Here is a 26,137-nt window from a genome sequence, read left to right on the forward strand (position 1 = left end):
GTGGGTGGGGGGGGGGGGGTTCCAGTAAATGGCATTGGGACTTTAAGTAACTCTCCCTTTTTGACTCAAACCGTGGAGCTAAACATCTGTCCAGATCTACTCGCCCTTCTTTTAAATATAAACACCTTGCACCTTGAGGCTGAGGGGATTTCCATGGTCTGTATGCTGGAAATCACACTGTCTTGGTCTGACAGAATCAGAAAGTGGATAGAAGGTAATTTTTTTTCTATGTGTGCAATGAATCAATGAGCGCTTCATTTCAATCAAAAATCTTTTGGAAATGTAAGGGCTATGTTAAATTAACAATTTATAGTAAATTAACAATCTCAACTCAAAATATACAATTCAACTCAACTCAAAGTGTGCAGAGAAAGTGTAGAGTCTTCAGACCATGGTGCAAATGACAAGGGAGCCAGGGGGGCTCAGCTCCCCTGAATGAGACATTAGCTCCCCTAAATGCAACWTAATTCAAACTTTTGGAGGGTCTCCTAAATAATGCCAATTTCAACTATTCTCCTATTTGTTTAAAATGCAGTGGTAAATACGTTTTACAGTAGTAGTAAATATGAGTAGTAGTAAATATCACAGCACTTTGTGACATCGGCTGAMGTAAGAAGGGCTTTATAAATACATTTGATTGATTTGATTGATTTAGTGGTCTCCAAGTACCTCTTGAAGAATATTGTTGTTTAAGGGTTACTTCCAATTTGGCTCCGTCCCCTCGCACTCTCTCTCGCTCCCTTCCCGCCAGTTCAGAGCGGCAGAAAAGACACACACTCTTCAACCTTTTCCCTCCACAGCCCTCCCTCTCTTTCTGTTTCCCTCCCTCTCTCTCTCTCTCCCTCCCCATCTCCCCATCTTAAGTGCTCAACTTCTATTACTAGCCCATGTCAATACAGTCCCCCTCCCTCAGATCATTACAAGTCAATATCACTGCCTCAGTGCCTCCTCTCAAGCCTGAAGACACACTCAAATGTACACTGTGTCTGTTCGATTGCTGTTGAATCACTCCGTGCCCACAATATGGGGGTATAACAGATCCTGAGCTACAATACAGTTGTAATATCGGTGATTCAGGGCCACAATTTTGCCGATAGGAATTTACTCACAGCCGCTGACGTCTTTTCAGACTCGAGTGCACAGTGACTCAACTAAGAGAAAGCCGTAAAGGTCCCAGCTGACCAGGAGGGAGCCATAGTATTATTGTGTTGTAGCTCACCGTTTCTTCTACGTATTATCTGGTATCTGTTTCAGATGGCACTTTTTCATGTTGGGCTCATTCTTTCATCATAAATGCTAGTTACAATGACATTATTATCAGTACTGTAACGACTGTCTAATTCCTCCTCCTCGGATGAGGAGGAGGAGTAAGGGTCGGACCAAAATGCAGCATTGAATGTGGACATAATGATATTTATTCAAGTAAAGACGAAACACGAAAACACTTTAACAAACTACAAAACAAATAAACGATGTAGACAGACCTGGACTTGAGAACTTACAATATACGAAAACGCTACGAACAGGAACAGACTACGAACAGGAACAGACTACATACACGAACGACAAACGAAACAGTCCCGTGTGGTAGACATACAGACACGGAAGACAACCACCCACAAACAAACAGTGTGAACAGCCTACCTTAATATGGTTCTCAATCAGAGGAAACGTAAAACACCTGCCCCCTAATTGAGAACCATATCAGGCAACACATTGCACCCAACATAGAAACACAAAACATAGAATGCCCACCCCAACTCACGCCCTGACCAACTAAACACATACAAAACAACAGAAAACAGGTCAGGAACGTGACAAGTACTGTATTTCCCCAAGGTAATACAGTACTGATGGTGGCTGGTGGTGTTGTGTGTGGTGTGTGTTTGTGTGGTGTGTGGTGTGTGTGTGTGTTGTGTGGTGTGTGTGTGTGTGTGTGTTGTGTGTGTGTGTGTGTGTGGTGTGTGTGTTGTGTGTTGTGTGTGTGTGTGTGTGTGTGTGTGTATACATGCGTGCCTGTGTGTTCATTAAAGTTGTGGTGTGTGTGTCTTATAACATGAGGTTGCAGATAACGCTTCTGTCCAGCATTGATGACATCAGAGAGGGACTTTGGGTCGGAGCTGCTGACGTCATCATCCGCTCACTGTCATACTCAGAGAAGAGGAGGTGGGTGTGTTTGTGTGAATGAGAGAGAGAGAGAGTCACACCTGGGGCAGAGAGAGATACAGATTGAYTAAAATGGTGAGGGAGATGCAGAAAGCAGGGGAGAGGGGAAAAAAATTGAGAATGGTAGAAAAATAGTGCAAGAGAGTCAGGATGCCAAGTACCTCCAGGTCATGCATGGCTCTTCCTCCTACAGTCAGTTCAAATGAGCATTGACTTCTGTGACCTGCTGGGCCCCTGGGGGTAAGGCTGATCTGTGGTCAGTTTGGATGAGCAGCCAGTGTTAACCTATAAGTCAACCGGTTCATATGAACCAGGAAAAGGAATGGATATGAATGGGAGACATGACCGCAATTTGAATTCAGTTAGTGGCTTTAATCACCCCTTCACTATACCAGAGAGAGAGTGTGTTCTGGGCAGCTGAGAGTTGTTACCCTGGCAACAAACCTCTGCCTATCCAATGCATTTTAAGAATTGCAAAATGTGTGTGTGTGTGTGTCTGTGTGTAGAAGTGAGTTTTCATCATATCACATGTGAAAGACCACATACACACCAGCCCGAGCCTGCCTCAGTTGGGCTTTCCCTCTCTCTCTCTACCGGTAGTTGTTGTTGTTCTTAGACAAGAGCCGCTGTATGCTGAGACCGTGTGCGTTTTCTTCCTCCCTTATCGCTCATGTTGCATTCCTATTTCCACACTGGCATTCGGCTGACATTGTCACCCTAGCCCCGGTTCTCGTGAGCTGTCCCCAGGGAGCCTCGAGGTTAGAGCATTGGGACAGTAACTGAAAGGTCGGTCGATCGTTCGAATTARAGAGCCCACAAGGTGAAAAATCTGTCCCTGTGCCCTGGAACAAGGCACTTAACCATAATTGCTCCAGCGGTGCTGTACAATGGTGACCCTGGCTGTTACCCTACTCCCTGGGGGTGGGTGTCTCAGGGGGAGTTGGGATATGCAAGACACATATTACAAGTGTGTAACAGAACAAATATAAGCACCCCCCCCAATTTATTATAATCAATGGACTTTATAAATTGGGACGGGACACGTGTGTGCCTACAATGTGTTGTAAAAACACCATATTATTACCTGCTAATAGGCCTGGCACCAATATATCCACGTACAGGTATAATCCCTTTTTTATGGCAGTAAAAATCGAAATTGTGACACGCTGTTATTTATCTCTGTGTGTAAACTGTCAAGTATAAGGCTATTCTATACTGCTTTTTGCCATTTTTACAATACAGTACAGTAACTCAGTACAGAACTTTTTTTACAGTACAGAACTGTTTTTATTGCACGGTAATTTCTGATTTCTTGGCGTGTGTGTAGTTGTGTATTTTTTCTCCTTGATTGTTGCGTGTTCATCATGGCCATATTGTTTTATATATATATATATATATATATACAGTATGCACAGTATGTCTATATGTGTCTTCATTAATATAAATTCCCTCCATCAGGTGCAGTCAGGATCCATATCAGCGTTGCACAGGCTGTGTTTACCTGTAAACCTCTGGCCTGGTGGAAGGTGACACAGGTTACGTCGGAGAGCCAGAGAGCACGCGGGACAGCATGATGAGCAACGACAGAGAGAGGCATGATCAGAGTGAGTGTCTTTTGGCTCGCCCCCCCTGATTTAAGTCAGCCACTGAGGAGATGAAGACAGCTGAGACTTGTTTGTTTTAGTCATTGGTTTGGACCGTGCACAACCTGTACGCTGTACAAGAATTAGCTGTCAAGCTAATTAGCATATGTGATCCCTGGGTATACATTGGATTTGGACTGATTGATTGCTAATGTGTCGCTAAATGATTAGCATGCTCTCTTTGGGTGCAGGGTTGCAAGTGCAAATTGTAAGGACAAAACACCATTTTTTTCAGTTGACCTCTGCTGCTGTTAATACATGAATCGAATGTTTCTACTACATTTCTGTTGTAGTGCAGGTGTCACTTGTGCAGCAGTAATTGTACGCAGTAGAAAGCTACAAAGATGGTTCATTGCTTTATTTCAGCACTATACTGAGTGAAGTACTGCGCCTGTAAGCAGGACGGTGTTAGCAGATGGCTGAGAACACAAGCAGAATCACACAATGATTTCAACAGTGATAATACAATGGTATTAGGCATAGCCTGTGTTGTGTGTGCCTGTGTGTCATCCTCACACCCCAGCACGCCTGTGTACGTCAAAGAGAACAATTAGCGGGGGTGGGAGTGTGAAGGGGGGTGTCTATAATCTCAAAAGTTATACGGCCCCCAGAGGGCACTTTGCGCGTGGGAGAAGGAGAGAGAGTGAGAGAGTATGGGTGTGTGTGTGGTGTGTGTGTGTGTGGTTGACTACAGCTGCACCGTAGAGGAAGATTCTAGCGCGGTCTGTGAGTGACGCTGTGAGTGGGCTTTGCCTGCCGGCTCATCTCTGAATATGATCTCAAATGTGATGATATTTTACCCGGACAGCAAAGAGAGAGGGATTCCATGAGGTTTTCTATTGTGACTCAACTTGAGGTTGACCAATGTGGATTATTTACTGTGAGAAAAGGTTACCTTTTGAAGGTCAATGTTGTTTTTTCTGTCTGGTTCACTTACAATGATGCTGGCAAAGCAACCCCCACACACCATGCCTGAACATGCATACACCTGCAAACATAGCAGAACAGATACCACCTTGCAAAACCGTATTGACAAGTGCCCTAATAACTSAATAATGAACGAGTAAGAAAGAAGCATTGTTGAATAGAAATGAAATGGTGTCAATTATAGTTTTGTTGATTTAATCCATTCAAATGTAGGCCTACATTCTCACAGCATGATACGAGTGCTCTGTCTGACTCAGAAACGCAGCCAACAAGCCTGCAGCCAGTCGGTTGAACTGGGCCTGAGGTCTTATCTTATCAGCTTGTTGACTTTTACAAACACAAGCCTCCCTTCTGAGGAACAAACTGTGGCATACACAATCCTGATTCCTGACATCTTTACTGTGACATTCAGCAGCACGGACATTTCCTATTTTCCTTAGCAACCTATCACGTCCACATCGGCAATGCCCATTTGAAGGACAGGATATGCTCCATTCACTTCAACTGTGTAATTCAGGGAATGAATGAATGGGAAATTGAATGTACCTCTTTCAAAAACATAGTTAACCCTTCTGCAAAATACAGATAATGAACCCCAATTCATGTTGTATTCAGTCTAAATACATTTCCGGAATTGTTGCGTCTAGAACTATGCCTAAGCCTGGATAAAGACTTGAGTCTGAATGAATGGCAGRCAATGCTGTAGCCCTTGTGATAAGACTAAGACCGTAGACAAGGAAGAGATACTGAACTGGTAGTGTCCCATTTTATTGTCAGTAGACCCTGGGCCATCTAGTACTGTACTGTATGTCCGTCTCAAGGTCTGCTGCATGGAGTCAGTGCTGGAGCAGGGTGCAGGCGGGGTGGCTGGGTGCCCAGCCGTGGTGCGTCGACTCTGGGATTGGAGACGTCAGTGGCTGCCTTGACTGGTCTGTGTCATCTCTGCATGCACAAGGCGTCTATAGAGCACAGCCCAGCCACGCTGGCCCCCTGCTATGTTCCAGCCAAACCACGGACAGGCCAAGCCAGACATACAGTGCGTGTCTGGCTCCGTATGCATATTTGTGTGTGTACACGTGCACACAGACACGCACATACAGTAGGCACTCGCAAACACAGACTGACTGCCAGACAGACAGGCGCGCGTGCACACACACACACACACGTCATCGTGTGAGCATTACAATTATTGCGGACATTGTACGCCATGGCAGTACTGTTGAGATTGCAACACAGTGCTTAGTGTCATTATTGGAAATGCACTAATTAACCTGATTGCCCAAACGGTTGTCCAAGGTTGAGGGGAACACCACACCAGGCTCGCCTAATTTCCCCACTGTCTTGTTCTTGCAATTGACTTTAGCGCAATGTTTTTATTGGCAGTTGTAAGCTATGTGTGGTGTTCAGATGCAGTTATTTGCTGTGTGTGTGTGTTGGCCCATGTTTGTCAGTGACCGCATCAGAATACTGGAAACCACGTGGCTCCACACAAGCAGGACTTCCCACTTCCTGGTCTAATTTCCTCCTCTCTCCTTATATGGTTGCACCGGTCTCTGGGTCACACACTTCTACTGACAGTGTCGCAGCAGAGTGGAGGGAATGTGGTTTGTCATTCTCGCTCTCGCGCGCACACACACACACACACACACACACAAACACACAAACACACACACACACACACACACAACACACACACACACCACCACACACAACACACACAACACAACCACACACGGTTATCACAGCCAGCCTCTCTGCAGCTGTTGGCACTACTTGGCAGAGCTATCGCTGTGTAGCCTTCTGCCCCCCCTCGCCAACACCCACGCCCACCCATGTGTTGCCAGCTAATTGTCCTTGGTTCCTAAAAAGGTCCTGGTAGGTTTTAAAGGTTAGGAATTAGGGTCACCGTAACATTCATTTGTTCTGTTTTCTGGGTGCTTTATCTAATATATTATTCTGTGAACAATGAATTGAATGATTCGGTTTAAAACAAGCAATTGACTTGCATGGAAAAATATCTAGTTTGTGCCACATTTTAAATGACTACTGAACAGAATCACAGTTGTGAGCTGTTTCTATATGCAGTCGTTAGTGTTTTGTCTGGCTGAGTCCCAAATGGCACCCTAGTCCCTATATGAGTCCTGGTCAAAACTAGTGCACTATAAAGGGTTGTGATGCGTTCTCTGTCTTAGTGGTAGCAGTGTGCCTGCCTGCGGTGCAATTACGATTGCACGCACAATCCTAATTGCACATTTATTTATAAAACATTTTTTGCAAGGCTTGTGTTACAGCTGTATAACACACAGCGAGTATTGAGCCACTTTTTTGACACGAAAAGGTGTTTGCACATTGTTTGACCATCAGGATCAATACAAGTGTGTGTTGTGCAAGCACCTCCCTCTTGTTCTGTTACGAGTGCAGCTTGTTTGAATAGACCATGCGTCGTGGTGGTTCTGCCGGGAGCTTGCTCATTAAATCTCTGTGGCAAAATCCCCAACCCTGCTCCACATCACCACTGTGCTTAACAATCATCCTTCCTCCTTCTTTCTCCCCTCATTTCCCCCTCCTCCTCCTCCTCCTCCTCCATGTGTGGGCGAGAGCGGTAGCCAGTGTTAACCAGTAAGCGGATGCTTCCGATAGGTTCTGTGCTTTGTTTCCGCTGCTGTGGAGGACGGAAGGGACTCAGTGAGTCTACCACAATCTCCACTCCAGTCCCCTCCTTGACATTTTCACTGCCATTATATGTCTCTAGTCCACAGTCGGTCATGCAAGGTTTGAAGAGCCAATTTGCTAATGAAGTTCTTATGTCACCCAAGTAATGTACAGCCGAAGCACACGGACAGTAACTAGAATGCATCCAATATCCGACGAGAACAATGTACTGTATGTTATTCTCCTAATCAATGGGAATAGCGAACATTGGAAACAGACCAACATTTTTTGGGAGGTTTTCAATGCAACTATGTGATTAGACATTCTCAGGTAAGGATACTAACTAACATTTTCTTTTGAATGATTCTCCCTGGAACAGAATGATAAGTAGTTGATGTTGACACGTGTGTGGGTGCTGTTATGTATTTATACAGTAAAATGTGTATAAAACCTGAGCATTAGTTTTGCAGATATGGGAAGCGCTTTCACCTTTTATTAKAWAWWMMTTTTTTWAACATTTATTTAACCAGGCAAGTCAGTTAAGAACAAATTCTTATTTACAATGACGGCCTACCCCAGCCAAACCCGGAAAACGCTGMGCCAATATTGCGCCGCCCTATGGGACTCCCAATCAAGGCCGGTTGTGATACAGCCTGGAATCGAACCAGGGACTGTAGTGACGCCTCTAGCACTGAGATGCAGTATCTTAGACCGCTGCGCCCCTCGGGAGCCCAAGTGGACTCTGACGACTTCCTCAGAGTCCTCCAAATAAATATAGATTAACTATAGTGAAGACAATTTCCGGTTGTAGCTTTGCTTTTATACTTTCGGCTTATTCCCCTTTGAGAAAAAAACGTCAAGAATTAAAACTTTGCATTGGGAGAAATACCTGGGCCTGGTTTCCTTAAGGCTAAATTCATTGTAAGAACATTCGTAGGAGCATTGTTTAATCTCTGGGCCCATATCCACAAAGCTTAGGTAGGAAATTGGAATAGATACATTTTCCTCCGACTCTTATGGGTAAAAATAAAAGCTATGCATGAAGCCTCTTTAGTCATAAGAGTCAGACCTAGTCAACAGATATTTAGGACACCTCATGAGCTGTCCTAACCATTTAAGAGTTACCAGCAGGTGTCCTGATAATAGGAAAATGCAGCGAGGCAGTGGTTCCTGCGCCACATGCAGTTGCGTTGGAGTTGATCAAAGACTGTTTTGATATTACTATATGATCATAAATAGTCTAGACCTACATGCAACAGTATCTCTAGCGGTTTTGAAAATGATTTCACATGATATGCTAAATAACCTACAGTACATCATGTTATTTCAAGTTAACCCTTAGTGTTGCAAAGCTACCAATAATTGACCAAAATTATCATAATCTTCAGTAATTTTGGTAATTAATACTTTAATAACTTTTATAAAATGTATTCATATATAGTGATTTTTTTACAATATCTGTGTCCATGATGTCCAACAGTTTCTAGTAGATAGACCATACAGTTCAAGAGAAAATAGCGTAATTAATGAAAAAAGCATGTAATCAACAATGCCAATATTTTTGAATTACCTCCGGAACTTGTCCAACTATTGACTTTTTTCACAACTGCCACCAGTTTGACCGGGGGCCAGAGATAATTACAGACACCTGTGATAATCTGAAGTACCCTAAAAAGGCCACTAGGTGTCTTGTGAGAGATTACATAAAATCTTTGAAAGATACCAAAATTATGGTAGTTTACTGGTAGAATTAGAACAGTTCCAGTAATATACCCTCACTTTGCAACCCTAAGCGCAATATCACGTTGTTAATAAATATGCTAAAATTTGGCATGCCTGTAAATTGGGCAATTGAAGGCGTCTAGGGCCTATGTTAACTTTGTGTTTGATGCCAACTGTACCAAAGCGATTTGGAGTTGTTAAACAGGAGTGACGAGTGTGTTGATATAACAGTATAATTATCAAAATTCCGCTTTTAACAACCATCAGAATTGCTTTTAGAAAAAGGGTTATCCATGCCAATATATTAGCCAATAATTAAGAGTAGGCAAAGTGATTGTGTCAGGCCAAAATGATATCAAACATTTTATCATTGCAACATTTGAAGCGTGCACAGCTGGCGATGCCTCATGGCAATTGTTTAGTCCCCATAATTTGCAACATTGTCAATAGGCGCCATCTCCATAACTTGCGGTACCTCAAACTGTCGTGATTACCAGCTGAGAAACTTTTATGAGTGGATTTTACTCATGGTTCAGACTGTGTTGTTGTCTTAAAACAGGTTTTAACAGGATTCTTAGGACCTTTTTGAAGATGCTTTGTGAATACGGGCCCTGAGATGTTTCCCAACACATAAGCTTACTTGTGTAACCCCGGATCTCTGATATTATGAGTGAGATATCTCACAAGTGGGATTTACCAGAATCTCTATGTAGCTCGAAGAACCAATTATACAAGTCTGTTGGAGACAGACAGGTCAAGTGGCAAATGAGGAAGCCCCTCCCCTCATACTAAACAGCCACTTTCCTGCCCTCTGATCATTCTTGAGCATGCTGAACTTCCTCACACTCTTGCGAGCATTTTTTAAATTTTTAGTAGCTGAAAAACCTGCGCTTGGGCATAAACTGGATGGCACACCTGTGAACAGTTTAACAGGAAACAGATCAAGTCAGGCTGAGGAGAGCTACAGGTAACTGCCAAAATAATGGAAACTCTTGAGTAAATGAGGGATACAGTTTATTGAAAGCAGGTGCTTCAACACAGGTGTGGTTTCCGAGTTATTTAAAGCAATTAACATCCCATCATGCTTAGGGTCATGTATAAAAATGCTGGGCAGACCATTATTTTGGCTATTACATGGCTAAGCCCCCATAGGATGACTATGCTCACATCCACAGGGCACGGGTGATCACGGAATGGTTTCATGAGCATGAAAACGATGTAAACCATATGCAATGGCTGTCTTAGTCACCAGATCTCAACCAAATTTAACACCTATGATTCTGGAGTGGCACCTTTTCCACAACCATCAACAGTCTTGCTCGTTGTGGCCCAACTCCCTATTAATTAAGACACTTTATGTTGGTGTTTCCTTTATTTTGGCAGTTCCTTGTAGGTTGTATAGACAGTCTTTGGATGTGTTTATTGAACAACAGTGAAACACAGTTCTTCGTTTTTTCATTTCCGGACAGATATTTTCCATTTGGGATCATATTTCTCGTAGCTGGAAAAATACTGGACATGCAGGACCCATCTACTCTTGGAAAGAAGCTGGGCTGGTACACCATCACTGTTCTGGTCGGGCTTTTTGTCCACGGCCTCATCCTCCTCCCCTTCTTTTACCTCATCCTGACTCAGAAGAACGAGAATGATCAGAGGGCGGGCAATTGGCTCTTTAGTATGAGGGGAGGGGCTCCTTCATTCGCCACTGTCTCCGACAGACATCTATGGTTGGTTCTTCGAGCTAATTCTGGTGAATCCCACTTGTGAGATATCGAAACAAATAATTCAAAGAGAACCATTGTTACTAAAGCTGCACTTCGTGGGGGGTGGGGGGGGTACAACTCAATATTAGGAATGTGTTCTTAATGTTTTGTACAATCAGTGTATACTATTCAGGTAAGATGTGACTGGAGTAAGCTGATCCGAGAGCAGCGCTGCCTTTCTTTCGATCCTATCAGTAGCCTATCGACACATTCTCCAATGACGCTCTTAGCGAAAGTTCTTTCTGTGTGGAGTTTTGGGAAACGCGTGTTACATCTTCGGCTGTTGTGGGAACGATGCATTGTTAAAACACTCGTCAGCCTAAATTCCACCGCTATCGGGAAACCGGGCCCATGTCATTATTTCCCTCAGTCCCATGTCGACCGATGACTCAGGAAACAGGTTCATAGACAGACGGCCATTGTATCTTCTCTGCTCAAGAACTGCAAAGATGGAGACACAAAAAAAGAATAGAAAGAAAGAGAGAAAAGAAAGAAAGAAAGAAAGAAAGCTGTTGAGTGGAGAGAAAATGTCTGGTAGAGGAAGTGTACCATCGCTGGTAAAGGGCAGGAGAGGAACAGAGGCCAAACGGTCTCCTTTTCCCACAGTGTCAGTTGTAGAACCGTAAGCATGAGGGAATACGGTATTCCCCTCTTTGTGCAAGAGAATACCATGCAGGCTTATCCTATCTCATTCAACCAGTGTTCGGTGCTCTGTCAAAATATGCTTTTCTATTCGAATGCTGTGTTTGATCTATGACAGATGCCAGCATTGTATTGCTGAAAATAAGGTGCTAGGTGGTAAATGGATGAACCTACCTTTTTTTTTGTTGCATTTGTCTGTCTGTGTTTTTACAGGAGCTGTTTGAGACACAGAAATCGAACGTTATGACGGTGTGAACGTTATGACCTTTGTCGTTATCTGCATGCGTGCGGCCTGCCTTGCTTTGTGAGTGTGCCTGTGTTAGCCTAGCTTTCCCATATATGTGTGTGTTTGTGCTAATGTCAACCGTGTTACTCTTTATGCAAGTTTCTGCTGAATTGGGAAATGTAGCCGTAGCATCCACCATCCGTAGGTCCATCAAATTGAAGTGAGCAAACAGAGTAATGACCAGCATGCATTGAAAACGCAGTAACACTATTTTGGTGGTCCATCTGAAGATGCTCTACAAGACTATCAGTAACATTTAAACTAACTATCTACTAACCCTAGCTTTAACCCCAACTCTTATCCTAACCCTAAACTTAACCCTTACCCTAACCTTAATCATTACCATCAGTAGGGTTTATACCGTACTGCAGAAATAGAACGCAAATCACAGAAAATAGATATTGTGGTGGCAGCTGCAAAGAAGTACTTGGGGATAGGAGATTTGACTTCGGAAGAGTTACAGCGTGTGTTGAGTGGTAGTGTCCCGTCAGCTCAGGCTGTTGGCCTGGGGTAGGATCAGATAGGGTTAAAGTTGTATAATAAGGTGATGAGTTTTAATGAGTATAGGGTTAGTTGGTAGAGTGATTAAAGTATACACTACATGGACCACCAAGTGCTGAAGCTTCCATGGCCAAGCAGCCACACACAAGCCTAAGATCACCATGCGCAATGCCAATGCCAATCGGCTGAAGTGGTGTAAAGCTTGCCGCCATTGGACTCTGGAGCAGTGGAAACGTGTTACCTGGAGTGATGAATCACGCTTCACCATCTGGCAGTACGACGGACGAATCTGGGTTTGGCGGATGCTAGGAGGACACTACCTGCCTGTATGCATAGTYCCAACTGTAAAGTTTGGTGGAGGAGGAATAATGGTATGTGGCTGTTTTTCATGGTTCGGGCTAGGCCCCTTAGTTCCAGTGAAGGTAAATCTTAAAGCTACAGCATACAATGACAATCTACATGATTCTGTGCTTCCAACTTTGTGGCAACAGTTTGGGGAGGGCCCATGCTGTTTCAGCATGACAATGCCGCAGTGCACAAAGTGAGGTCATACAGAAATGGTTTCTCGAGATCGGTGTGGAAGAGCTTGACTAACCTGCACAGAGCCCGGACCTCAACCCCATCGAACACCTTTGGGATGATTTGGAACGCCGACTGCGAGCCAGGCCTAAATGCCCAACTTCAATGCCTGACCTCACTAATGCTCTTGTCGCTGAATGGAAGCAAGTCCCCGCAGCAATGTTCCAACGTCTAGTGGAAAGCCTTCCCAGAAGAGTGGAGGACTAACTCCATATAAATCCCCAGGATTTTGGCATGAGATGGTCGACGAGCAGGTGTCCACATACTTGTGTTCATGTAGTGTATATCTTTAAAAATATATATTTTCCTTTATTATTTTCCCCTGCCACTCCTCCCCTAATTGGATTAAACTAATGGACAACAATAGTTAGGCTTCTACTTCCAGCTTATACATACTATATACATTTTATGGACAGTATATTTTACCTTAGTTATCTTTTGTCTGTTTTTAGTCCCAGCCTTCAGCTACCCACAACCCCTCCCATGTATCTCATCTATCTCTGAATTTATTTCACTGTGCTGTGATGTTTCACAAAAGTTCTGAACCTTTCTATTCTCATATTTTCTACAGATTGTAAATTAAAGATACACATTTTGGCTAAGAGTATTATTATATTATTGATTGATTCACCCAGCAGTGCGATTTGCAGAGTTAGCTCCAAGTAAATGTTGCAATTTTTCGACCAAAACAAGTGATCTAATGATTGTCTCTTTGCAGCAAAATCTGCAGAGCTGGGACATTTAGAAGAGTTACAGGGTATGTTAAGTGGTGCTGTCACATCCTTTTAGGCTGTTGGCCTGAGGTACACTGTAGGACTAGATAGATTTGAATAGTGGAGTAGGGATGCTTCACCGTAGGGATGGTGCCAGGTTCCCTCCAGGCCAAAGAGTTCAATTTTGGTTTCATCACAGAGAATCTTGTTTCTCATTATCTGAGAGTCTTTAGGTGCCTTTTGGCAAACTCAAGCTCTAGGAAGAGTCTTGGTGGTTCCAAACTTCTTCCATTTAAGAATGATGGCAACCACTGTGTCCTTGGGGACCTTCAATGCTGCAGAAATGTTTTGGTACCCTTCCCCATATCTGTACCTCGACACAATCCTGTCTCAGAGCTCTACGGACAATTCCTTCGACCTCATGGCTTGGTTTTTGTCAATTGTGGGACCTTATGTAGACAGGTGTGTGCCTTTCCAAATCATGTCCAATCAATTGAATTTACCATAGGTGGACACCAATCAAGTTGTAGAAACATCTCAAGGATGATCAATGGAAACAGGATGCACCTAGCCGGGTCTTCCTTAATTGACCCTCATAAACATAATGGACATATACCAGGAGCTGTGCCAGGCCCGCCACGTCTGACTCATCCAGCTGTAACGCATAGAATTCCCTGGCTTGTATGCGAAACAGTAATTGTTTCAAAACATCTCCTGCATGTCACTGATGCATCGTGAAACAGCGTTTTTTGATGAAGGCATTGTCTGTATAGTTTTTTTGGTCTTTTTCCCTAGCATTGTCCCAGCCATATCAGCGGCAGCAGAAAGAATTAAGTCCTCCACAATAGTATGGGGCTTGCCTGTTCTAGCTACTCGGTAGCTCACCATATAAGACGCTTCTATCCCCTTCTTATTAATGGTATCTGTTGCTTTTATACATGTCTTACTACTCGAAAGTCGTCTTAATTCTCGCTCAAAAAACTCCTGTGGCTTATTTTTCAAATTGGAATGTTTTGTTTCTAAATGTTCATCGAGTTGTGAGATAGTACTTTTGCACATATGGCACACTGTGGCTGAGCAAAGGCACTACTCCCAATATAATTGAACCCCAAATCAATGTAGTTATCATTTTATTTGCGCCTCTTCGATGGTCCAACGTCCCTGTCTGTTGTTCAGTGCTTTCCCGGGGAAGGGGCCAGTCAGTAGCTCTTCGGCTGCATCAGATTCACAACTGTCACTGTTACGCATACCCCAGTTTGGAAATACTGTACCTGGTTTATAACACACCTGAAACCAATAAAGAATGTTTCACTCAGATCCTTATGCTGAATGGGGTGTATTGGGCCTAATGCGAGCAAGATTGCCTCCATGTGTGTATGACTGTGTGTGTGTACGAGACCGGCCTGACACTGCTGAAAATGTTTTGGGCTTCCTGCCACACACACACACACACACACAGAAATAAACACACACACAGATTTCTGCTTCCTCCTGCCTATGTGTGTGTCCACACTCCTCTGCTCTGCTTCCCAGAAAGATGCAATCAGAGAGCAGGAAGCACGTCAGAAGAGTGTGTGTGTGTGTGTGTGTGTGTGTGTGTGTTTGGTCATAGCCACCATACGCGGAACTCCACTGCAAGTTGATTTGAACATGCTCTCTCGCTGTGCAGGAGCATATGTTTTAATTGAATAGGATCCCCTCTATCTGTCATGATAAACCAGTCTTCATCATGTTGGAGTTTTACTATGAAGGATGGCCTACCTGAGTACCACCTTCACCTTTCAGTTAAATCTGCAATTTGTCACTTTTTGGGCAACCCGTACATAGAAATGTCAGTTTGGGAATACCTGGCTTAACACACTTGAAACCAATAAAGAATGTTTCACTGAGATCCTAAAGCTGAGTGGGGTGTATTGGGTTGTGGCGCTGCAGGGCAGTGGACCCCTAGGGGCAGGATTAGGTGACCCTGTTATATTGTGTGCAAGTAAAGAGAGCTCTACAGTATTTCGGCCTATGATATTAATTATATGGAGGATGTGCCGTTTATTTGTGTTAATGTATACAGTAGGTGTAGGTGTTTTTTGTTTGTTTTTGATTTACTTAAAAAGGTGAAAGGAATTTGTATTGGGGAGAGAGTTGAGTTATGGACTAGACTGTTGGGGGTCGGGCGTGCAGGCAGCTCAGGCTGAAATTTTATATAGAGGATGTCTTAAGGCCATATGAAAGTCTTTGTACTTCATTTTTTAAAGAGTTTGTTCATTTGTTAGGCTATTGGTTAAAGGTGCAACACAATATTCATTATTAAATGACCTTTGATCTAGTTCAGTTCAATCACTTAAACATATTTAATAATGATCTCTTCCATAGCTCTATGACTGGGCGGTTTGGCATACTTTTTGTTCTAAATAGAGCCAGCTAGAAGGGGCATGGGTCATATTAGATTGTGTAGAAATGCAGGCTTTTTACATTTATATTTATATAACCTTTATTTAACTAGGCAAATGAGCTTTAGATGCCCCCAGACCTCACGTAAGGTAATATCCCCCTTCACTTCTAAAACCAAAGTTGTGCCCCTGAGTCAAGGGGTATGAATACTTTCTGAAGGCCCTGTACATCCGGGGGCTAAAAAAACACATTCAACAATCACCTTTACCTGTATGCAAATACACCCACCTCCTCAGGGAGATAATTGTACTCCCTTTCGTTCACCCAAGGCCTGCCCTATACAAACCACCCCATTTGCATTTTCAATGCAATTTGTGTGCAAGTATGCATAGTGTCAAAAGGAATTACAGGCATACCATGACACTCCTTTGGATAGTCATTTACGTCCTTTACCTAGGAATTCTTGGCGACATCAAGCTCAAAGAATGATACTTCGGTACCGCATCGTCTTTAGTATGTTCTTTGAAGTTAATAATGGCTGGGGAAAGAATTGGCCCCGGACTCGATACTGAGCCATGGGGTGTACCCACCACACAACACATCCTGTCTCTTATTGTCTTGTCTGAAGTCTTGGCTGTGGGAGAGAAGCTTTCCACAGCTTCCTCGTTCGTACTTTTTGGTACAATGCCCAGGGTTGTAGCCCAAAGCTGAGTACACTCTGATCTCTCTTTCTCTTTTTTCCTATCGCCCTCCCTTTCTCCCTGTGCGTGACCTTCCCTTTCTCGGTCTGTCCTGCTGTACCTGTCTCTCTCGCTACACACCTGGTTCAACAGGTTTCTGCTCCCAAACATATTTCCACTGAGAAGGGCAGGAGTCTTACCTTTCCCTCGCTCCCTCCCTCCGTTCTTCCTTCCATTTCTCTGCCTGCTCTGGCTCTTTGCAAGAGATTTAGGAAGATTCTCTTTACCTCTCTTGTCCCCTGTTACTTCTCTGACGGTATCTTTTGAAGAACTTGTGGTGACTTTGCAAACACACTTTTAGGTGCAATATGGTAATTGCTACATTTTTAAGCATTTTATGCACTTTCATATGGTTTCTGTTTTTGAGCCAGACCGTAATCTGTAAATACTTTGTTCCGTAGTTCATGGTCTGCATTTGCAAGGTCTTCGTCTAGTCCTCGAGCTAACCTCAGTCGTCTTTGATGCTGGTGCGTGTTCAAGGCTATGCACTATTAAGGTTTCTCCTTTGCCTGTCCTTTTATCTCCGTGCCATGGTCTGTGCCCACATGGCTCTGGTGTGGTCTTCTTATTGGGGACTAATTGGCATCTAGACTACTAGACTACTGTAACACCCATTGAGCTTTGATGGAACAAAGAGGGTATCAAAGAGAACGCCACGCAGGCAAATTGTGGTGACGGGTAGTAACTCACACACACACACACATGCACCCATTCACGCACACACACTCACATGCATCCACGCACGTACATTATATCCACATGCACACATGCACGCATGGCCGCACGCACACACACACACACACACACACATTTTTTATCCACATGCTCACACACACAAACATACACACACTCAGACAGACACACCACACAACACACACACACACACACACACACACACACACACACACACACACACACACACACACACACAACACACACACACAACTGGATATAAATTAGGGTGTGCTGTCCAATTAGGTCGAGGAAAATGGGGTGCTTTTTGCAAAGGTGGCAGCACATAAAAGTCAGAAACTCCAACGGAACTGTGAAATGTAGGAAGGAGGGAGGGGGAAGAGGGGCATCGGAGCTGCTTGGCCTGGGGGTGGGATGGAGCTGCATGGCCTGGGGACGCGATGGAGCTGCATGGCCTGGGGGCGGGATGGAGCCGCATGGCCTGGGGGCGGGATGGAGACTGGTAGGGTGAAATGAGCGGAGGAGGTGGGATATAATGTAGAGGCCCTCGCCCACCTCTTTCACCGTGCCTAATGCGAGCCAGATTGCCTCCATGTYTGTATGACTGTGTGTGTGTGTACGAGACCGGCCTGACACTGCTGAACATGTTTTGGGCTTCCTGCCACACACGCACACAAAAATAAACACACACACAGATCTCTGCTTCCGTGCTTATGTGTGTGTCCACACTCCTCTGTGCTCTGCTTCCCAGAAAGATGCAACCAGAGAGCAGGAAGCACGTCAGAAGAGTGTGTGTGTGTGTGTACAGTCGTGGCCAAAAGTTGAGAATGACACAAATATTAATTTTCACAAATTCTGCTGCCTCAGTTTGTATGATGGCAATTTGCATATACTCCAGAATGTTATGAAGAGTGATCAGATGAATTGCAATTAATTGCAAATTCCCTCTTTGCCATGCAAATTACCTGAATCCCCCAAAAAACATTTCCACTGCATTTCAGTCCTGCCACAAAAGGACCAGCTGACATCATGTCAGTGATTCGCTCGTTAACACAGGTGTGAGTGTTGACTAGGACATGGCTGGAGATCACTCTGTCATGCTGATTGAGTTCGAATAACAGACTGGAAGCTTCAAAAGGAGGGTGGTACTTGGAATCATTGTTCTTCCTCTGTCAACCATGGTTACCTGCAAGGAAACACGTGCCGTCATCATTGCTTTGCACAAAAAGGGCTTCACAGGCAAGGATATTGCTGCCAGTAAGATTGCACCTAAATCAACCATTTATCGGATCATCAAGAACTTCAAGGAGAGCGGTTCAATTGTTCAATCGCCCAAGAAAGTCCAGCAGGCACCAGGACAGTCTCCTAAAGTTGATTCAGCTGCGGGATCGGGGCGCCACCAGTACAGAGCTTGCTCAGGAATGGCAGCAGGCAGGTGTGAGTGCATCTGCACGCACAGTGAGGCGAAGACTTTTGGAGAATGGCCTGGTGTCAAGAAGGGCAGCAAAGAAGCCACTTCTCTACAGGAAAAATATCAGGGACAGACTGATATTCTGCAAAAGGTACAGGGATTGAACTGCTGAGGACTGGGGTAAAGTCATTTTCTCTGATGAATCCCCTTTCTGATTGTTTGGGGCATCCGGAAAAAAGCTTGTCCGGAGAAGACAAGGTGAGCGCTACCATCAGTCCTGTGTGATGCCAACAGTAAAGCATCCTGAGACCATTCATGTGTGGGGTTGCTTCTCAGCCAAGGGAGTGGGCTCACTCACAATTTTGCCTAAGAACACAGCCATGAATAAAAAAAATGGTACCAACACGTCCTCCGAGAGCAACTTTTCCCAACCATCCAGGAACAGTTTGGTGACAAACAATGCCTTTTCCAGCATGATGGAGCACCTTGCCATAAGGCAAAAGTGATAACTAAGTGACTCGGGGAACAAACCATCGATATTTTGGGTCCATGGCCAGGAAACTCCCCAGACCTTAATCCGATTGAGAACTTGTGGTCAATTCTCAAGAGGCAAACAAAAACCCACAAATTCTGACAAACTCCAAGCATTGCCGTCAGTCAGGATGTGGCCCAGAAGTTAATTTATAGCATGACAGGGCGGATTGCAGAGGTCTTGAAAAAGAAGGGTCAACACTGCAAATATTGACTCTGCATCAACTTCATGTAATTGTCAATAAAAAGCCTTTGACACTTATGAAATGCTTGTAATTATACTTCAGTATTATATAGTAACATCTGACAAAAATATCTAAAGACACTAAAGCAGCAAACTTTGAAAATTTATATTTGTGTCATTTTTTAAACTTTTGGCCACGACTATATGTGTATTTGTGCTTGTGTTTGGTCATAGCCACCATAGGCAGGTTGATTTGAACATGCTCTCTCGCTGTGCAGGAGCATATGTTTTAATTGAATAGGATCCCCTCTATCTGTCATGATAAACCAGTCTTCATCATGTTGGAGTTTTACTATGAAGGATGGCCTACCCGAGTACCACCTTCACCTTTCAGTTAAATCTGCAATTTGTCCCTTTTGGGGCAACCTGACCAAATCTGATTGAAAGCAAGTCTCAGAAGAGTTAGAACAGATTTATGTGCACTATTTCTATGCTTCCCGGTCTTAAATGTAATTTTTGCTTCTTTTACTTTTGGTTTTGTACACCAACTTTTTTTTCGTTATTGAAAATATATTTCACAGAGGTTTAGATGGTTCAATGACTCTCTACACTATTCCTTTGTCACATAAACTGAAATTAGGTGGAGCGATTTCTGCAAAAGTGCATCTTTAAACTCAATCCAAAAACTTAGAAAGCCAATCAGCTTTCACCAACTCAAAACATCTGCAGCCTTGACTGTTGCACTGACCTCTGTAAGTGGGGTATTCCACAAAGGGTGTCAAGTCAGTCTTGCAAAACAAGTCTCCCTAATGTTATTAGGGGGAAACTCCAGTGCTGGCTATGACGGGAAAACAAATAATCATATTTCATGAGAGAAAGATTCTCTCTTTTTCCTGACTGTCGATGTAAAAAAAAAAAAAAAAAGTCTTTCGGGATTCAATTCCAGAGTCTCCCAAAAACAGCCTGCAGGAGTGTGTGTGTTTGTGCTTGCAAAGTGTGTGTGTTGAGCAGGCAGGGTGCCCAGTATCACATGACTGGGAGCTGTGAGAAAGGGAAGATGAGAGAGGGAGTCAGTCAGGGAGAGGCCTGGGAAAGTGGCGGCCCAATACCAAGCCTATTTACACGGGAGTCGCCCCTGTGTTAAATAGCGGAGGTATTATCTCAGGCGTCTGATGGGATGCCTAAGAACCGCTGAGACGCTTCTGGCTGCAACTCATTCCGTGTGTTGTTGGTTGAATAAGTCCCTCTTTGAATTGATGATCTTGTTATTTCACATCATCTAGCCACTGCAGAAAGTATGATTTTGTTCATATCTGTGGTTACCACATTTTCTCTTGTAGCCTGTGAATGTTTCCAGCGAGTTGAATRGTGTACTGGCTTAACTTAATGAACAACAAAGACAGAATGCAATATGACATTTTATTAAATAGTTTGGGGAACGGCCTTGTCTCTGAGGGAAATTCCTCGGAGCCAGATGATGTGGTAGCAGGTAGCCCTATGCAGGGCTGCTGGCATTGAAACCTCCCGCTGGGGGAAAGGAGTTCCAATGATGGGCCTGAAGGTTATTATAGCTGGTGGTTGTGGGGAGGTGGATGGTTGTCTCAAACTGTTGCTTAAAAACAGCAAGTGAGAGAACAAGGCTAAGTCGACATATAAATGCATCCCAAGATGTATGCCCATTGGTTGAGAGAGAGAAAGGTGATAATTGTGATAGTGAGCCCATAGGTTAAACAGCAAGCGTGAAGAATGTGCACGATTGTGCCGTGCTAATAGGCTATAAGGTAAATAGGTGAATGACATTCAACACATGGCTAACAGGAAAGAGGAGAAGAAACAAGACTCTATGCTGATGATACGTTTGTATCTATTTCCACTATGCCCGTGATATATGGTTGTCACACCTAGCTATATTTAGTTGAATGAACTAACTGTAAGTTGCTAAATTACTTAAATGTAGAATAAGGTTAAACGACCATTGAGACCAGCCTTCCTGATTGAACTTTAACTACATTTGTTCTTATCTTAGCTTTGTGTCCAAGGACAACCTGACCCTGCCAGCTCAGCTTTTAAATGGGGAAGAAACATCTCCTTTCTGAAAAGCACAAAGGATGCTTGAAAAATTGCTGTTTACATGGGAAACAGCATGTTAGCTCACGGAGGGAGCACTCACGGTCTATTCTGTATTGAAATATTGACAATTGAGGCCCGATACTAACTTGAGATAGGTGCATGTCTCATCGGGCGGCGCACAATTGGCCCAGCGTCGTCCGGGTTTGGCCGGGGTAGGCGTCATTGTAAATAAGAATGTGTTCTTAACTGACTTGCATAGTTAAATAAATGTTAAATAAAATAAATGTACATTATCTTGGGAAAGTATTCAGACCCCTTGACTTTTTCCACATTTTGTTATGTTACAGCCTTACATGCTGACCACACCGGTCACATCGCGTGCGCGAGCGTTGCAATATACATTTCCACATACATGTTATTCAATCATTGCACCCACATTACTCGCGCGCGCCAACGAGCGTCAGCGTTGCTAGGCGCTAAAATAGAAGTTGATTCTATTTGTGATGCAGAACGTGCTGCAAATCCTGCCTCTCCCATCTCCTCATTGGTTTTTAGGAACATGTACCCACGTGGGTGATTGAAAGATGAACTGAGGTCAGTTGTGGTAATGCACCTTATTATGAAAGTTAGTTGCCAATCGCCATATAAAGTCCAAAGAAGAAAAATAAGCATGGAAGGAGGAGAAATGACTAGAAACGATTCGGTTGACCGTTTTATGTGTGTATTAATTGTCGGAGTAGAGGACCTTGTGCATTTCAGGTAAAATAACAACACAATGTTTAAATCCCAGGACAAATTAGCTAGCAACAGCAAGCTAGCTAGATAAACAGGACAAATTAGCTGGCAACTGCAAGCTAGCTAGCTAAATTGCCATATGTGTTTAATGCTTTTCGACCTTTCCCCAAATTAATATAATTGGTTCAGAGTTTGTTTTGATATTTCAACCTGCGTGTTGTGAACGCGTTTGGTGTGGGGGGAACAAAATCAATTTGCGCACGATGGCGCACGCTGGGCATGGTGTTATTCTAAAATGTATTAAATACAACAATTTCCTCAGCGATCTACACACAACACCCCATAAGGACAAAGCAAAAACWGTTTTTTCGATWAAAAAAWAKAACAAATACTATATTTACATAAGTATTCAGACCCTTTGCTATGCGATACGAAATTAAGCTCAGGTGCATCCTGTTTCCATTTATCATCCTTGAGATGTTTCTACAACTTGATTGGAGTCCACCTGTGGTAAATTCAGTTGATTGGACATGATTTGGAAAGGCTGTCTATATACAGTTGAAGTCGGAAGTTTACATACACTTAGGTTGGAGTCATTAAAACTCGTGTTTCAACCACTCCACAAATTTCTTGTTAACAAACTATAGTGTTGGCAAGTCGGTTAGGACATCTACTTTATGCATAACACAAGTAATTTTTCCAACAATTGTTTACAGACAGATTATTTCACTTATAATTCACTGTATCACAATTCCAGTGGGTCAGACATTTTACATACACTAAGTTGACTATGCTTTTAAACAGCTTGGAAAATTCCAGAAAATTATGTCATGACTTTCAAAGCTTCTGAWAGGCAAATTGACATAATTTGAGTCAATTAGAGGTGTACCTGTGGATGTATTTCAAGACCTACCTTCAAACTCAGTGCCTCTTTGCTTGACATCATGGGAAAATCAGCCAAGACCTCAGAAAAAAMATTGTAGACCTCCACAAGTCTGGTTCATCCTTAGGAGCAATTTCCAAACGCCTGAAGGTACCASGTTCATCTGTACAAACAATAGTATGCAAGTCTAAACAGCATGGGACCACGCAGCCGTCATACCGCTCAGGAAGGAGACGTGTTCTGTCTCCTAGAGATGCAGGAGGAAACAGGTACAAAAGTATCTATATCCACAGTAAAACGAGTCCTATATCGACATAACCTGAAAGGCCACTCAGCAAGGAAGAAGCCACTGCTCCAAAACCACCATAAAAAAGCAGACTACGGTTTTGCAACTGCACATGGGGACAAAGATCATACTTTTTGGAGAAATGTCCTCTGGTTTGATGAAACAAAAATATAACTGTTTGGCCATAATGACCATCATTATGATTGGAGGAAAAAGGGGGAGGCTTCAAGCCTAAGAACACCATCCCAACGTGAAGCACGGGGTGGTAGCATCATGTTGTGGGGGTGCTTTTCTGCAGAGGACTGGAGCACTTCACAAAATAGATGGCAACATGAGGCAGGGACAATTATGTGGATTTATTGAAGCAACATCTCAGACATCACGTCAGGAGTTAAAGCTTGGTGCGCAATGGGTCTTCCAAATGGACAATGACGCCAAGCATACTTCCAAAGTTGTGGCAAAATGGCTTAAGGACAACAAAGTCAAGGTATTGGAGTGGCCATCACAAAGTCCTGACCTTAATCCTGTAGAACATTTGGTGGGCAGAACTGAAAAAGCTGTGTGCGAGCAAGGAGGCCCACAAACCTGACTACGTTACACCAGCTCTGTCAGGAGGAATGGGCCAAAATTCACCCAACTTATTGTGGGAAGGTTGTGGAAAGGCTACCCGAAACGTTTGACCCAAGTTAAACAATTTTAAGGCAATGCTACCAAATACTAATTGAGTAAATGTAAAACTTTCTGACCCACTGGGAATGTGATGAAAGAAATAAAAGCTGAAAATAAATAATACTTTCTACTTATTATTCTGACATTTCCACATTCTTAAAATAAAGTGGTGATCTAACTGACCTAAGACAGGGAACTTTTACTAGGATTAAATTCAGAATTGTGAAAAATGAGTTTAAATGTATTTGGCTAAGGTGTATGTAAATTTCCAACTTCAACTGTAGGTTCCACAGTTGACAGTGCATGTCAGAGCAAAAACCAAGCCATGAGGTCGAAGGAATGTCTGTAGAGCTCCGAGACAGGATTGTGTCGAGGCACCAATCTGGGGAAGGTGCCAAAAATTTCTGCAGCATTGAAGGTCGCAAGAACACAGTGGCCTCCATCATTCTTAAATGGAAGAAGTTTAAAAACCCCCAAGACTTTCCCTAGAGCTGGCCAAACTGAGAAATTGGGCGATAAGGGCCTTGGTCAGGGAGGCGACCAAAAACCTGATAGTCACTCTGACAGAGCTCTAGAGTTCCTCTGTGGAGATGGGAGACCCTTCCAGAAGGACAGCCATCTCTGCAGCACTCCACCAGTCAGGCCTTTATGATAAAGAYGCCAGACGGAAGCCACTCCTCAGTAAAAAGCACATGACCGCTCGCTTGGAGTTTGCCAAAAGGCACGTAAAGAATCTCAGATCATGAGAAAGAAGATTTTCTGGTCTGATGAAACCAATATTGAACTCTTTGGCCTGAATGCCAAGTGTCACGTCTGGAGGAAACCTGGCACCATCCTTACAGTGAAGCATGGTGGTGGCAGCATCATGCTGTGGGGATGTTTTTCAGCGGCAGGGACTGGGAGACTAGTCAGGGTTGAGGCAAAGATGAACGGAGCAAAGTACAGAGAGATCCTTGATGAAAACCTGCTCCCAAGCGCTCAGGACCTCAGACTGGGGCAAAGGTTCACCTTCCAACAGGACAACGACCCTAAGCACACAGCCAAGACAATGCAGGAGTGGCTACGGGACAAGTCTCTGAATGTCCTTGAGGGGCCCAGCCAAACATCTCTGGAGAGACCTGAAAATAGCTGTGTAGCGAAGCTCCACATCCAWCCTGACATCCCCATCCAATCTGCAGAGAAGAATGGGAGAAACTCCTCAAATACAGGTGTGCCAAGTTTGTAGCAGCATACTCAAAAAGACTCAAAGCTGTAATCGCTGCCAAAGGTGCTTCAACAAAGTACTGAGTAAAAGGTGTGAAAACTTATGTAAATGTGATATAAATGTGCAAACATTTCTAAGAACCTGTTTTTACTTTGTCATTATGGGGTATTCTGTGTAGATTTATGAATTWAAAAAAAATGTAATCCAMTTTAGAATAACGCTGTAACCTAACAAAATATGGAAGAAATGAAGGGGTCTGAATACTTTCCGAATCTTGCATTGGTTCATATAAATGGGATATTTCAGGCAAAAAATACACACACATCTATGTCAATTTAACATTCATTCCTATGGGCGGTTTGATCATGACATTCTTTCTTGCCCTTTAGCTTGGTCTCAGATCTGTTTGTGCTTTATTGCCAACTCCTGTGGTTGACAATGACAAGACCTCACGGATCTGGGACCAGGCTATCTTCCCTTACCGTTGAGACTAAAAACACTTACTGTATTTGACTACAGAACAGGACAATGGGGAGTTGAACAAGACAATTACTCTGATCGTTGGAAGGCTGCAGGATGTCGTCTGTCTGCCACCTGATCACTTTGGCTTCTTGAAGAGAGGAAGTCAAATCAGCCGTTTGGGTTGCTGTGTCTGAAAGGTGCCTATTATGGTGGTAGGGACTAGGGAGACAGTTACTCCTCAGACTAGGGAGACAGTTACTCCTCAGACTAGGGAGACAGTTACTCCTCAG

The 26,137-nt window shown here is 43.6% G+C and overlaps 1 protein-coding gene across 1 annotated transcript in view; it reads left to right on the plus strand.

Moving 5' to 3' along the window:
• Positions 1-2,067: 2,067 nt before the first annotated feature.
• Positions 2,068-26,137, plus strand: part of LOC111975447 (guanine nucleotide-binding protein G(I)/G(S)/G(O) subunit gamma-7-like) — a 56,221-nt gene continuing 32,151 nt past the window's right edge. Inside the window, exons 1-2 of the mRNA XM_070447498.1 lie at positions 2,068-2,166; positions 3,625-3,770. The gene's annotated coding sequence lies outside the window, so the exon portion shown is untranslated. The remainder of the gene's footprint in view (positions 2,167-3,624; positions 3,771-26,137) is intronic.

This window comes from Salvelinus sp. IW2-2015, linkage group LG16, assembly GCF_002910315.2.
Source record: "Salvelinus sp. IW2-2015 linkage group LG16, ASM291031v2, whole genome shotgun sequence".
Lineage (NCBI taxonomy): Eukaryota > Metazoa > Chordata > Actinopteri > Salmoniformes > Salmonidae > Salvelinus > Salvelinus sp. IW2-2015.